Here is a 12,486-nt window from a genome sequence, read left to right as displayed (position 1 = left end):
AGATCGAGACCATCCTGGCCGACATGGTGAAACCCCACCTCTGCTAAAAACACAGAAATTAGCTTGGCGTGGTGGTGCATGACTGTAATCCCAGCTACTTAGGAGGCTGAGGCAGGAGAATCGCTTGAACCTGGGAGGCAGAGGTTGCAGTGAGCCCAGATCACGCCACTGTACTGCAGCCTGGTGACAACAGAGTGACACTCTGTCTCAAAAATCTCTGAATAGACAAGGACATGCAAGGAGCATTCCATGTGATAATGAAGGCAGAGATTGGAGTTTCATAGCCACAAGCCAAAGATAGCAAGCATTGCCCACAAACCACCAGAAACTAGAAAAAGACAAGGAATGATTCCCCCTATACAGGTTCAGAGAGAGCATGGCCATGCTGACGCCTTGATTTTGGACTTCTAGTTTCCAGAACTATAAGACAATTGATTTCTATGATCAATTATCTACTCTAAAAAAGTACCACAAACCCAGTTTTACTTTTTTAGAATAGTCCTAGGAAACTAATACAGTTCCCATAAGAGATAAGGATATGTCATTTATTCAACAAATTATTCAGTGAACAAATAATTATTGATCACTTTCTACACCCAGCCATTGATCTAAGTCTAGAGGATGCATCAGCAAGGAAAAAAGACAACATATCTCCCTCGTGTAGCTTTCACATGCTAGAGAAAGGAGAAGGGCAAGAAACATCATAAATAAGTAAATTATATAGTGTGTTACAGTTGGAAAATCTTATGAGGAAAAAGAAGGGTTAGGGTTGGCCAGAGTAGAGGGGCTGCAGTTTTCAGAAGGGCAGAGAGAGAGAAGTCATCACTGAGAAAATGACAACTGAGCAAAGACTGAAAGGACATGAGGAAAGGATCCAGGGGCAGCCAGGGGAAGAGCGTGCCAGGGAGGAGGAAGAGCCAGAGCAAAGGCCCAGGGGCAGGAGGGTGCCCAGCATGATAGAGGAAGAGCAGAAGAAAGTGTGACTTGAACATAGTGAGAAAGGAAAAGGAAGCAGACACCCTCAAGGGCATAATTAAAGGAAAATGAAGAAGGAGCGTCATTGCAGACGTGTGGGCAGGGTTAAGGTAAACCAGCAAGTATGATGAGACCCTCCACAGCTAGAAATAAAAAGAAGTCATAATATCCAAGAGGAGTGGTAGCTAGTGGAATCTAGCAAGAGCTGGCTGCAGCCAGGACCCAGGGCTAGGAGCTGTGTCTTTGGTAGAGGAACAGAGCCATGACTTAGCCAAGATCATGAATAGAAAGGGGCCAGCAGAATAAATACTCCATCCTCTCACCTTCCATCATCCCCTGACTGAATATAACTGGAAGCCAAAGAGTAAGAGAGCTTTGTGGAGGAAGCCCGTAGAGGCCAGCCTCCTGGGGGCACAGCACAGGGTAGAAAAAGAGTGCTGAATAGGTGCCAAAGGATGACTGAAGATGGGCCAGCACAGGGAGGTTTGCAGGAAATGAAGTCAGAGAGGTAACAGGGACCTGGGTATATAGAGCTTGCCAGATCATTTTAAGGATGGTGGCTTTCATCTGAGTGCAATGGCAGCCATTGGAGAATTGTGGGGGGAAGAGTGATATGACTTATGATTTGAAAGAATCACTCCAGCTGCTGTTTTGAGAATAGACTGGGCGGAAAAGGACGTGAGTGAAGCAAGGAAACTGGAAGGAAGCTATTGCAGTAATGCAAGCAAGAGTGTGGCTGGACCATGGGGTTGCCCTAAAGGAAAACAAAACTGCAGCAAACAGTTTTATATTAAGTTTTATACAGTTTTATATTAAGTAGAGAGGTTATTTATAATATACCTAGAGAGGTTAAGTAGAGAGGTTATTTGAGTCAAGTTTGAGGACTGCAGCCCAGAAGTATGGATTCAAGTTGCCCTGAATATGCACTGGAATTAGCAGCAATTACAGGCGGGTTTTTAAAGGAAAAAAAAAAAAAGGAAGCAGCATTTCCTAAGTTATTTACCAATAATTTACATTAAAATAACATAAGCTATTGATTGGCTATGCATTGTTATTTCTTTCACAGATTCCAGGGAAATGAAGAGTGTGGGTGAGGCAACTAGTCAGGAACAAAATGTCTTTAAAAATGGACCCAGGGCATGGGTGCAGGAGACATTACTGAAGTCCCATACTCATGTCTCGGAGCCTTATAAATTTTGCATATCTCACACAGCTCAGAATGTTTTGAGCATTTTTCTTTTTTTAAGGGTAATATTAAAGTAGATTTGGCCTGAGGATGCCTATATATTTGATTTCTTATGTTACAAACTATAACCTAACTTAGTACATAAACTAACTGAAACTAACTTGGGTGTATACTTGTGTAACAAAAAGCTGAGTCTCAGCCGATCACAGCAGCAGAACTTCAGTCAGTTAGAGGTAGCCAGCTGATCAAACCATGATGAAATTAGGCAAATGCTGAGCTGTAACTAATCAAGCAGCCTCTGTACCTCATTTCTGTTTTCTGTCCATAAATGCTGCCTGCTCAAGTGGCAGCCTGGAGCTCTCTGAAACTTCCTATTCTGATGGGAGTGGGGCCAGAGTCGGGGTTCCCAATTTGTGGATCATTCTTTGCTCAATTAAATGGTGTTAATTTTTCGAAAGTTTTTTCTTTTCACCGTAGTAGCAGTGGAGGTGATGAGAAGTGATAGGAGTCTGGTTTATTTTGTAGGCTGAGACCGAATTGACTGTTGCATGAGATGTGGGGTATGAGAGAAGGCCTGAGCACCTAGGATTAGAGGTGCCATTAACTGATGGAGGTTGTGTGTAAGTGTGACATGATAAAAAAACACCTGGTGGGCATGGTGGCTCATGCCTGTAATCCCAGCACCTTGACCACCAAAGCAGAAACACTGCTTGAGCTCAGGACTTTGAGACCAACCTGGGCAATATAGTAAGACCTCAATTCAAAAAAAAAAAAAAAGAGGAAATACGCATTTGGTCTCTGCTCCTGGTTCTTGAGACAGAGTTCTTAAAACTTTTATGATTTCCTAAGTGACATGATCGTCTGACACAGAGCTCCTAAATCCCTTGGAATTTCCTGGAGGATAGGAACATCTTTTGTCCTAAAGGTTCTAAAGGTGGACTCCTTAGCCAGGGGAAAATCAACTATCTGAGTAGATTAGAACTTTCAATCCCTACTTCCCTGACCTCTGAAGAAGAGAGGGGAGCTAGAGATGAGCTAATCACCAGTGGTCAATGATTTAATCAGTCATGCTACATAATGAAGCCTCTATAAAACCCCAAAAGAACAGGGTTCAGAGAGCTTCCTGGTTGATCAATCAGTAGAGGGGCTGGGAGGGTGGCACACTCTGTGCCCCTTCTCACATCCCTTATGCTATGCGTCTCTTCCATCTGGCTGTTCATCCATATCCTTTGTGATAGCCTTTATAATAAATGGGTAAATGTAAGTAAAGTGTGTCCAAGTTCTGTGAGCTGCTCTAGCAAATTAATCAAACACAAAGAAGGAATCATGGGAACCCCTAATTGACAGCTAGCTAGTCAGAAGTACAGCTCACAACCAGGGACTTTTGACTGACATCTGAAGTGGAGGGCAATTTTGTGAGACTGGGCTCTTAAACTGTGGGATCTGACACTATCTTCAGGTAGATAGTGTCGTAACTGAACTGAATTATTGGATACCCAGTTGGTGTCTGCTGGAGAATTGCTTGGTATGTGAGGAAAACAAACAGATACATTTTGGTGAGAAAATGTTTTTTTCAGGAAAGTAGTAAAATACTCTGTACGCTGTGTTGAGTGTTGTATGTGACAGTAGGAATAACAGCTTGTTTCTCCTATTGTTACAATTGACACTTGATCTCGCTCATATGAGGGTCAGGAGGAGGACTGCCAGGGGAGCAGGCTTGGCTGAGTGGGGATGGAGGGCGGGTAGAACTATTCACAAGTCTGGTATTTAGGGGAAAGGTCTCTATGGAAAATACAGACTTCAGAATCATCAGTAAATAGATACATATTCAATATGAAAACAAAGTTAGCACTTCTCAGTGGGAAAAACAAAGTCTTATGGAGGAGGTATCATGTGACTGGGGGTCTTGAATGATGAGATTTTGATAAGCAGAAAATAGGTAGGAAGACAAACCCAGATTAAGAAAGAGGCATTATCAAATAATGCTAGGATTATCATCGAGGCCAGTTTAGGGAACACTTTTTTTCAGTTTGAATGAGCAGAGGACTGATTTTGGAGGGAGCCAGTGGCAGAAATATGATCAGAATATTAGCCTTGTAACTTCCTATACACTATGGATACTAATTCATCAGACAGCACTGGTTACCTTAGAAGCTCTGTTTGTTGTGGACATTAACAACAACGATAATAAATGCTTATTGAGCACTTGTGTGTTCATATGAAAACTCCTCACTTAATAGTCGCCCCCCCGCTCCTAAAGATAAGGAAACTAAGAGTCTGAGTGATTTGCTCCAGCTCTGTCTGCCAGCAGGATTGAAACCAAGGCAGTGTGACCCCAGGGCCTTTATCCTTACCGCTCTGCTCTACTTCTTTGTCAGAAACATCAAACCAGGTATCTGCGGTGGTAGAGCCCGGCCGTCATCAGAAATGCAGACTACTAAGTCTCGGGCAAGGCTTTCTCCAGGCTTTCCTCTGCCTGAGATGTAAAACATGCCCTCTTCAGGGGTCAGCTGAGGCTCCAGGAAAGAAAGTGGGGCTGCTGACCGGGGCTTAGGTTACCAAGCTGCTGACTCTGACTCACCTGGGAAAGCTGACTGCCTTTCAAAGCATCTGCTCCCCGTTTTGTGTCTCCTATGGGCAAACCTGGGGTCGAGGGCAGAAAACCAAAGCCTCACCCTGGAAGGTGAGCACAGAAAGTGCCCTTAAACAGTAATGTGTCTATTCCTCTACTCCTTATCTCCTTCAATCCCATTTAAGACTACAGAGGCTACGTCCCTTGTCCTATATTTTCTTGGAAGGTTTGTGACAAATCCTATACTAGAACTCAAATTTGAGAACTTTCATGTTCAGTGTGCTTCCACAAAAGATGCTAACATGAATTAGTTCCTGTTTTAAAATTAGGTTTCCTGGTGAGCAGACTGGAATAGAATCTGTGTTTGTGTGTGTGTGTGTGTGTGTGTGTGTGTGTGTATGTGTGTGTGTGTGTTTGCCAAGTTCACGGTACAAGCCCAGGACTGACACTCCCTACCACTCCCAGGGAAAGGAATTTCTCCACAGTTCAGCTTGTCTTTCAGGAAAATTTAGATTTTAGGCATCTGACCCAGTAAGTAGGAATCCTGCTCAGGTGTCTTTCCTGGAGAAACACTCACACCTGTGTAGCAAGAGGCCATGCAAGGAAGCGTTCAGCAGCATGGCTAGAAACCAAGAGACACTGACGGAACTCAAATGCTTATCAATACAGGAGTGATTATCCAGCAGTTAAAATGAATGAGTGGGTCTTCACAGAGTCAAGGAAAGATCCTAAGATATTATTACACAAAGAAGAAGGAGAAGAAAAGAAAGTTCGCAATACAATGATTACAATATGATTCCATTTCTGGAAAAGAAAAAATATTCCAGTCATATGTATGTGTCTGCATGTGTATGTAAAAGGAAGATCCTCCTGCCTGATGATTTCAATGCATTTATTAACTCCGCAATTGTGCACTGAGTGCCCTCTTTGTGCTGGCCTTATGCTCCATAAGGGAATCATCTCACAGGGAGCAGAGCAGGCAACATCCCCACCCTTTAGTAGCTGGATAAGGGAGGGATAAATCATGCCTGAGCCAGCAGAGCATGTTTGACTCCCCAGAGCCTAACCAACCTTGTACGTCATCCCTCAGAATCAGAGTGTCAACCGAGGGGTGTAGCCACAGCCCCAGCATTCAAGCCTGTTTGTCACCAAGCCCATTGGGGAGCCATAGACTGTCTCGCCAGAGCAGCTGCACCCCTGGTGCCTGAGCTGATATGGTGCCCTACGCTCCAGGGAAACAGAGTCTTGGCTGTGCTATGTCACCCTACTCTTTGGGTTAAGCAACTGCAGAGCTCCATCTTCTTGGATCTGAACCAGCCCTCTGGCGTCTGAGCAGCTGAGGTGTTCCACCTCCCCAAGGTGTTGAGCTGACATTGCGCTGCTCCCCACCTCCTAGAGCCCAAGCCACAGCTGCGTGCCCCCTCCATTCTGAGGAATTCTCTGCCACTGCACCTGAACTCACATACCCTAGGCCACTGTTGTGTTCCACCTCTCCAGGGTCAGGGTCACCATGATCTGCTACTTCCTCTCCCGACGCCTGAGTTGCCACTGTACCCTGTTGGCTCTGGGGCCAACATTTCTGGAACACTCCTTTCTCTCCAGAGCCATACCAGTGTTGCACTCTGACCCCCAGCATCAGAGTCACAGCTACATACCTGACCCCTGGGCCCAAGCTCCTGGGGAGTGCCTCAGAGTAACAGTCCTCATTTTAGTGGGAGAGCTTCATTCACGTGTCACAGAGGGTAAACCTGCACCCACATTACAGGTTCTACAATGGTAAAACAAGACATTGAATCCAGGACCCAAACTCCACAGCTACTCCAAGCAGCTATACTCTGGAACACAGCACCACTGTGGCTGCCTGTGGTCTGTGTCAGACCCTCAGCTACTTCTTCCCACTTTTTTTGTTTTGTGAGAAAAACAAAAACAAGAGGACCCCCCCTAAGAACTTTCCACTGAGAGTTCTAACAACCTACCCTGCCACCACTGCTGCTGTAAACTCTTGTAGCCTTAGCCACTGAAGCAGCTGCATTTATCAACCATGTCAATCACAGCTGAAAAAACTGCATGGAGACTGCTCTACTGTCCCCACCTGGAACCAGAGCCAACACACTCTGACCAACCGAGGACTCATATGACAGTGAAAATCTTTCCCTATGAAAGCTACCCTAAAATTGGAGGAGATGACTATTTCATCAGAGGCACAGACATCAACAGAAGGACACAAGAAGCATGAAAAAGCAAGAAAATATGACACCATCAAAGGAATATAATCTCTAGTAATTGTCCACAGAGAAATTAAATTTCACAAATTTCCTGAAAAATAATCAAAATAATGATCTTAAAGAAACTCCATGACATACAGTAGACTACAGATAGAAAAGTCAATGAAATCAGGAGAACAACTCATGATCTGAATGACAAATTCAACAAAAATATAGATATCATTTTAAAAGAACCAAACAGAAATCTTGGAGCTGAAGAATTCCATGAATTAAATTTTTGAAAAATATACAATTGAGAGTTTCAACAGAAGAATATATAAAGCAGAAGAAAAAGTCTCTGAACTTGAAGATAGGCCTCTTGAAATAACCTACTTAGAAGAAAATAGGGAAAATTTTTTGAAGAGTGAAGAAAACCTGCAGGGCTTATGGGACATCATTAAATGAACAAATGTTCACATTGTGGACTTCAAAGAAAGAAAAAAGAAAAAGACATATAAAGTTTATTTAATGAAAAAACTGCTGAAACCTTAAGTCTTAGGAGAGATATGAACATTCAGATCCATGAAGCTCAAAAGTCACCAAATTCATTCCAAAGGCACATTTTAATCAAAATGTCAAAATACAAAGGCAGAATCTTAAAAGCACCAAGAGAAAAGCAGCAAGTGACATAAAGGGAATCCGCATTAGACTGCTAGTGAATATCTTAGCAGGGACCTTGAAAGCCAGGAGAAAATGAGATAATATATTCAAAGTGCTGAAAGAAAAAAATGCCTGTCTGGAATACCATACCCATGAAGTTGTCCCTCAGCAATAAAAAAAATAAATAAAGTATTCCCCACTTCATTACTATAATGGTGGTATGTAAATCTTTCAAATTGCTAATATGAAGATTCAAAGTTAAAATGGTCAAAATAACTATAGCTACAATAAAGTACAAAGGAAGATACAATATTTAAAAAATGTAAATTGTGACAACAAAAATATAAATGGGGGAATATAAAAGTCTAGGGTATTCATATGCAACTAAAGTTGGGTTTGTTTGTTTCTTATAAATCTGTTTCAGTTCTTTGTAGATTTTGAATATTAGCCCTTTGTCAGATGGGTAAGATTGCAAAAAATTTTTCCCATTCTGTTGGTTGCCAGTTCACTCTAATGATTGTTTCTTTTGCTGTGCAGAAGCTCTGTAGTTTAATTAGATCCCATTTGTCTATTTTGGCTTTTATTGCCAATGCTTTTGGTGTTTTAGTCATGAAGTCCTTGCCTATGTCTGTGTCCTGAATGGTTTTGCCTAGGTTTTCCTCTAGCGTTTTTATGATGTTGGGTCTTATGTTTAAGTCTTTAATCCATCTGGAGTTAATTTTAGTGTAAGGTTTCAGGTAGGGGTCCAGTTTCTGCTTTCTGCACATGGCTAGCCCATTTTCCCAAAACCATTTATTAAACAGGGAATCCTTAACCCATTGCTTGTTTTTGTCAGGTTTGTCAAAGATCAGATGGTTGTAGATGTGTGGCATTGCCTCTGAGGCCTCTGTTCTGTTCCATTGGTTTATATCTCTGTTTTGATACCAGCCCTGTGCTGTTTTGATTACTGTAGCCTTGCAGTATAGTTTGAAGTCAGGTAGCATGATGCCTCCAGCTTTGTTCTTTTTGCTTATAATTGACTTGGCTATACAGGCTCTCTTTTGGTTCCATATGAGGTTTAAGGTGGTTTTTTCCAGTTCTGTGAAGAGGGTCATAGGTAGCTTGGCGGGAATAGCACTGAATCTATAAATTACTTTGGGCAGTATGACCATTTTACAAAATTGATTCTTCCTAACCATGAGATGTTTTTCCATCTGTTTGTGTCCTCTTATTTCCTTGAGCAGTGGTTTGTAGTTCTCTCTGAAGAAGCCCTTTACATCCTTTGTCAGTTGTATTCCTGGGTATTTTATTCTCTTTGTAGCAATTGTGAATGGCAGTTTGTTCCTGATTTGGCTCTCATTGAGTCTGTTATTGGTGTATAGGAATGCTTGTGATTTCTGCACATTGATTTTGTATCCTGAGACTTTGCTGAAGTTGCTTCTCAGTTTCAGAAGATTTGGGGCTGAGACAATGGGGTCTTCTAAATATACAATCATGTCATCTGCAAATAGAAACAATTTGACTTCCTCCTTTCCTAATTGAATACGCTTTCTTTCTTTTTCTTGCCTGATTGCTCTGGCTAGAACTTCCAATACTATATTGAATAGGAGTGGTGAGAGAGGACATCCTTGACTAGTGCCAGATTTCAAAGGGAATGCTTCCAGTTTTTACCCATTCAGTATGATATTGGTTGTTGGTTTGTTGTAAATAGCTTTTATTATTTTGAGATATGTTCCATGAGTACCTAGTTTATTGAGAGCTTTTAGCATAAAGGGCTGTTGAATTTTGTTAAAGGCTTTCTCTGCATCTATTGAGATAATAACGTAGTTTTCGTCTTTGGTTCTGTTTATGTGGTGAATTACACTTATAGACTTGCGTATGTTGAACCAGCCTTGCATCCCTAGGATGAAGCCTACTTGATCGTGATGGATAAACTTTTTGATGTGCTGTTGCAGTCAGTTTGCCAGTATTTCATTGAAGATTTTTGCATCTATGTTCATCATGGATATTGACCTGAAGTTTTCTTTTCTTGTTGAGTCTCTGCTGGGTTTTGGTATCAGGATGATGTTGGTCTCATAAAATGATTTATGACGGATTCCCTTTTTTTGGATTGTTTGGAATAGTTTCAGAAGGAATGGTGCCAGCTCCTCTTTGTATGTCTGGTAGAATTCAGCTATGAATCCGTCTGGACCTGGTCATTTTTTTTTTTTTTTTTTTTTTTTTTGGTTGGTAGGCTCTTAATTACTGCCTCAACTTCAGCCCTTGTTATTGGTCTATTCAGGGTTTTGACTCCTTCCTGGATTAGGCTTGGGAGGGTGCAAATGTCCAGGAATTTATCCATTTATTCCAAGTTTACTGGTTTACGTGCATAGAGTTGTTTGTAGTAATCTCTGATGCTAGCTTGTATTTCTGTGGAATCTCTGGTGATATCCCCTTTATTGTTTTTTATTGCATCTATTTGATTCTCCTCTCTTTTCTTTTTTATTAATCTGGCTGATGGGCTGTCTATTTTGTTGATCTTTTCAAAAAAACCAGCTCCTGGATTTATTAATTTTTGAAGGGTTTTTTATGTCTCTGTCTCCTTCAGTTCTGCTCTGATCTTAGTTATTTCTTGTCTTCTGCTAGATTTTGAGGTTGTTTTTTTTTTTATCTTGCTCCTCTAGCTCTTTCAGTTTTGATGATAGGGTGTCCATTTTAGATCTTTCCTAACTTCTCATGTGGGCATTTATTGCTATAATTTTCCTCTAGACACTGCTCTGGATGCATCACAGAGATTCTTGCACCTTGTGTCTTCATTTTCATTGGTTTCAAAGAACATCTTTATTTCTGCCTTCATTTCATTGTTTATCCAGTCAACATTCAAGAGTCAGTTGTTCAGTTTCCATAAAGTTGTGCGGTTCTGAGTTAGTTTCTTAATCTTGTGGTCTGAGAGACTGTTATGATTTCCATTCTTTTGCATTTGCTAAGGAGTGATTTACTTCCAATTATTTGGTCAGTTTTAGAGTAGGTGTGATGTGGTGCTGAGAAGAATGTGTACTCTGCAGATTTGGGGCAGAGAGTTCTGCAGATGTCTATTAGGTTTGCTTGGTCCGGATCTGAGTTCAGGTCCTGGATATCCTTGCTAATTTTTTGTCTCATTGATCTATCTAATATTAATAGTAGAGTGTTAAGTCTCCCACTATTACTGTGTGAGAGCCTAAGTCTCTTCGTAACTCATTAAGAACTTGCTTTATGTATCTGGTATGAAACTAGGAATCAATAACAGGAAGAACTTTGAACATTCACAAATATGTGGAAACTAAACGGAAACTAAATAGCATGATTCTGAACAACCAATGTTTCATAGAAAAAAATCAAAAGGGAAATTCAAAAACGTCTTGAGGCAAATGACAATGGAAACACAACATACCAAAATTTATGGAATGCAGCAAATGAGATTCTAAGAGGGAAGTTTAGCAATAAATGTTTACATTAAAAAAAAAGAAAGATTCCAAATAAATAGCCTAACATTATACCTCAATTATCTAGAAAAATTAAAATAAACCAAATTCAAAGTTAGTAGAAGGAAAAATAATAATGAAGTTTGAAATAGAAATAAGAACAGAAAAACTATAGGAAAAAAATTCATAAAACTAAGAGTTGGTTCTTTAAAAAAATAGATAAGACTTACAAACCCTTAGCTAGACTAGGGAAAAAAAGACTTAAAAAAAAAAAAAAAAGAAAGAAAGAAAGAAAGAAAAGGGAAGACATTACAACAAATACCCCAGAAATTAAAAGGATCATAGAGCCTACTATGAACATTTATGCCAAAAAATTGGTTAACCTTAAAGAAATCAATAAATTCCTAGAAATAAATAAACTACTGAGATTGAATTAGGAAGAAATAGAGAGGTTGAACAGGCCAAAAACAAATAAATTGACTGAAGAAGCAATTAAAAACTTTCCAGTAGCTTCACAGTTGAATTCTACCACACAGTCAAGGAAGAATTCATGTCGATACCTCTTAAAGTCTTTCAACTAGTTTTTAACAAAGGCACCAAGAGGACACAAGGGGGAAAGGTAGTCTCTTTAACAAATGGTGCTGGGAAAACAAATTTTAAAATGCAAAAATAATTGAATTGGACCCTTTACACCATACATAAAAATCAACTCAAAATGAATAAAAGGCCAACATGAAAGATTTGAAACCATAAAATATTTGAAGAGAACACAGGGGGAAAGCTCCTTGACATGGTCTTGGCAACGATTTTTTTTTTAATATCACACCAAAGCTTAGGCTACAAAAACAAAACTAAATAAATGGTACTACATCAAACTGAAAATCTTCATTACAGTGAAGGAAACAATCAACATAATGAAAAAGCAACATATGGACTGGGAAAAAAATATTTGCAAACTCTATGTTTGATAAGGGATTAATTTCCAAAATTAATAAAGAAACCTTATAACTAAACAGCAAATAAACAAATAACTTGATTAAAAAATAGGCAAAGGATATGAACAGACATGTCTCTAAAGAAGATGTAAAAATGGCTAAAATGTATATTAAGAGGTACTCAACATCACTCATCGTAAGGGAAATGCATATTAAACCCACTAAGAGATATTAGCTCACATCTGTTAGGATGGCTATTACCAAAAAGTTAAGAGAGAATAAATGTTGGTAAGAGTGTCAAGAAAAGAGAAACCTAGTATACTGTTGTTGGGAATGCAGTTTGGTAAAGCCATTATGGAAAGCAGTATGGAGATTTCTAAAGAAAATAAAAACAAAACTTCCATATAACTCAGCAACCCTTCTTCTGGGTAGATATCCAAAGAAAATGAAATTACCACTTCCACTGCTGAGTGTGTTAGCTCATGCGTACAATCCTAGCACTTTCCGAGGCTGAGGCAGGAGGATCACTTGAGCC

This window comes from Saimiri boliviensis, chromosome 1 (genome assembly GCF_048565385.1).
Source record: "Saimiri boliviensis isolate mSaiBol1 chromosome 1, mSaiBol1.pri, whole genome shotgun sequence".
Lineage (NCBI taxonomy): Eukaryota > Metazoa > Chordata > Mammalia > Primates > Cebidae > Saimiri > Saimiri boliviensis.
This window is presented reverse-complemented; position numbering follows the sequence as displayed.